The following is a 3,860-nucleotide window of genomic DNA, read 5'->3' as shown; positions in this document are numbered from 1 at the left end:
CTGAGTCATCCATCCATCCATCTATCCATCCATTTGTCCATCTGTCCTTTCATCCACCACCCATCCACCCATCCACCCATCCACCCATCCACCCATCCACCCATCCATCCATCCATCCACCCATCCATCCATCCATCCACCCATCCATCCATCCATCCATCTGTCCATCCGTCCATCCACCCACCACCCAGTCATTCATTCATCTGTCCTTTCACCCACCCATTTATTCATCCATCCATCCATCCACTGAGTCATCCATCCATCCATCTATCCATTTGTCCATCTGTCCTTTCATCTACCACCCATCCACCCATCCACCCATCCATCCATCCATCCATCCATCCATCCATCCATCCATCCATCTGTCTTACATTTTGGGGGGCATGTTTGATGTGTCAGATACTGTGGCAGGTACACAGACACAAATTCGGAAGACAGATCTCCACTTAGAAGTCTGCCAGACACCTCAGCTCAACATGTCTCCAGCTGACTTCATTTTATCCTCCTCCTCCCATCTCTTGACCGCCTGTTCAAGCATTTAGTGAATGCCAGTCTTCCACAGCCTAAGCCCCCCTGGGTTGCCCTTAGTTGTTTGACTCACATCCGTTCCACTTCCTTGACTTCTCTCAACCATGTCTGCTCCTCTTCCTCCTCTTGGCTATTCCTGAGTGTACCTGGATCACCATAACAGTTTCTATGCTGTTTCCTCCTTTTCTAGGTCACCATTTGCCCCTCTGCCAGAGGGCTGTGTGGAAAATGCAGATTCCATTCTTCCTGGGAACTCTCCATGGCTCCCAGTCCCCGGAGTGTGCCAGGCAACCTTCAGCTCCTGGTCCTGGGAGCCTCCCACCTGTGCACAGTGTGTGCTTCCTGGGCCCATGGCCACGCCTTTCTTCCCAGCACTCCAGCTTTGCCCTTGAGACCTCCTTGGAGTCATCTCCCTCCCAGATGCGCAGTGCATTTTGGGTTCTCACAGCCTTCCCTCCTTACCTGCAAGGATTGAACAGATCTGGATCTGATATCCTGCTTTACCACTTCCTGCTTTGTGACCTTGGTTATGAAGTTCTCTGGACTCAGGGTTTCCTTCGGCTAACAGGATCAGCCAACCTGCCTTAGAGGAGTGGGTGAAGTTTGGCACTCAGTAGGTGCCCATGAGGTATCATAAACTGCCCTTGTTGAATGAGGCTGTAATGCAGTGTTGACATCTCTGTCCTACCAGACGGGGGTTGCTTTAAGGACTCCAGTTCTGTCTTTTTATCCTGATTCCATGATGGAACATGTCCACAGGCCCTTATCAGCAATTCCAAATGCAAAACGCTGTGAAAATGGAAAGGCTTTTTCCCCCTGTAAATTTGGTGCCAATATTTGCTTCAAAAGCTGACCTGACCTGAGCTGTTGGCAGCATCCCAGCACTCCCGGTACAGGCACCTCTGCTGGTCGCTGACATTGTGTGTGTTTTAATTTTTAAAATGCACTTGGCCTTTTGTGACCTTGGTTTAATTGCACTATGAATTCATACAAAAAGGGTCACATGTACCCATTGCTCACTGTGGGAGGGACACATAGAAACACTTTCTTTGAGGTTGGGTGCAGTGGCTCATGCCTATAATCCTAGCAGTTTGGGAGGCTAAGGCGGGCAGATCATCTGAGGTCAGGAGTTCAAAACCAGCCTGACCAACATGGTGAAACCCCATCTCTATTAAAAATACAAAATTAGCCAAGCGTGGTGGCACATGCCTGTAATCCCAGCTATTCACGAGACTGAGGCAGGAGAATTGCTTGAACCCAGGAGGCAGAGGTTGCGGTAAGCTGAGGTCGCAGCATTGCACTCCAGCCTGGGCAACGAGAGTGAAACTCCATCTCAAAAGAGGAAAAAAAAAAAAGAAGAAAGAAAGAAACACTCTGTTTGTCCATAGTGCAGAAAGTGTCAGTGATGTTGGGAAGACCCCATGACTTAGAAAATCAAAAGGCAAGCAGTTGGGCTGTGCACGGTGGCTCATGCTTATAATCCTAGCACTTTGGGAGGCCGAGGTGGGAGGATTGCTTGAGATCAAAAGTTCAAGACAAATCTGGCCAACATAGCAAGGCCCGCTCTGTGTTAAAAAAAAAAAAAAAATGACAAACAGTTGAAGATTTACAATAATTGTGATTATCAAGAGCCATTGAAGTGTGGAAAACACAGGGCCAGTGGTGTGTGGCGTAGGGAGGGAGATCTTGACCAGGAATGGGTGGAATGTAGTTGGCTATGCAGAAGTCACCATATGTCAAGGAGTGGTCTGTTGGTTATGAAAGAGCTGGAATATAGCAGGAAGAACTGAGCTTTAAGGGTGAACATGAATATTGAAGAAGCGTCTTGGTGTAAAACAACCTGCATAGCTGTGGTGGGAAAGCTTCTGATCAGGAAACAGCTGAAAATTACATTGATGTATTTGTACCCTATGAAAACCTTAGTCTCAGCCAGGCACGGTGGCCCACGCCTGTAATCCCAGCACTTTGGGAGACCAAGGCAGGTGGATTGCTTGAGCCCAGGAGTTCAAGACCAGTCAGGCCAACACGGCAAAACCCCATCTCTATAAGAAATACAGGAATTAGCCAAGCACGGTGGTACATGCCTGTAGTCCCAGCTACTCTGGAGGCTGAGGTGGGAGGATCACTGAGCCCAGGGAGGTTGAGGCTGCAGTGAGCTAAGATGGTGCCACTGCACTCCAGCCTGGGTGTCAGAGAGAAGCCCTATCTCAAAAACAAAAAACAACAAAACCTTAGTCAGAACAAGTTTGGGGCCCATGAGCCAGGCAGCTCCACCTGTGCTCCTTTCTAGACAGGCAGGATGGTTGGGGAGAGTCACAACAGGCGTCCAGGAGGGGATGCACGGGATGAAGCTGGCCAAAGCTGGTCGTGTTGGAAAAAGCCACTGGTGTGGACGGTGTATGCTAGTACGCAAAGGGACGTTTACTGGGGATCCGAAACATGTTTAAGCATGGTTTAATAAATGCTTTGTATCTGTGCCAGGAATTCACTGCAGATAAGCTGGTCTGGAAGAAAAACGAACATTTTGTTATTTCTGCACAGCTGCTCCGCACATTCTCTTCCTGAATGTCTTCTGAAAAGCCATGTTTCTGACATTTAGTTTTCACCAATTTGTGAAGGGAGTTTTACACTCCAATAAGAGTGAATAGAAATGCTTTTCTGGAGGAAGGGGGAATCCTGCCATTAACAGAAAGGGCTTCCTGATGAAGTTCACTCACAAGATTGCCATTCGCACAGTCGCAAATGCTCGGGTGGTGTGGACAGCTCCTACGTGCGCTTGGTTGACTGTGAACTCTGAAAATTTGAGACAGGTCTGAGGTCATTTAGAAAGTTTATTTTGTCAAGGTTGAGGACGCACACCTGTGACACAGTCTCAGGAGATCCTGATGACATGTACCCAAGGCAGTCAGAGCACAGCTTGGTTGTATACATTTTACACAGGTCTCTCAGGAGACCTGAGACATCAATTAACATACGTAAGATGAACGTTGGTTTTGGTCAGGAAAGGTGGGAAAACTTGAAGCAAAAGCGGGACTCAAAGCAGGAGGGGGCTTCCAGGTCATGGGTAGGTAAGAGACAAGTGGTCGGTTTCTTCTGAGTTTCTGATTAGCCTTTCCAAAGGAGGCAATCAGATTTGCATTGATCTCAGTGAGCACAGGGGATACTTGGAGTAGAATGGGAGGCAGGTGTGCTTTAAGCAGTTCCTAGCTTGACATTTCCTTTCAGCTCAGTGATTTTGGGAGCTCAAGATATTTTCCTTTCACAACTGCATGAGCACTTTGACCTAAAACCATTTTTTTTTTTTTTTTTTTGAGATGGAGTCTTGATCTGTT

This window comes from Cebus imitator, unplaced genomic scaffold (genome assembly GCF_001604975.1).
Source record: "Cebus imitator isolate Cc_AM_T3 unplaced genomic scaffold, Cebus_imitator-1.0 Scaffold112, whole genome shotgun sequence".
NCBI classification, from domain to species: domain Eukaryota; kingdom Metazoa; phylum Chordata; class Mammalia; order Primates; family Cebidae; genus Cebus; species Cebus imitator.
Note: the sequence above shows the minus strand (reverse complement) of the source record.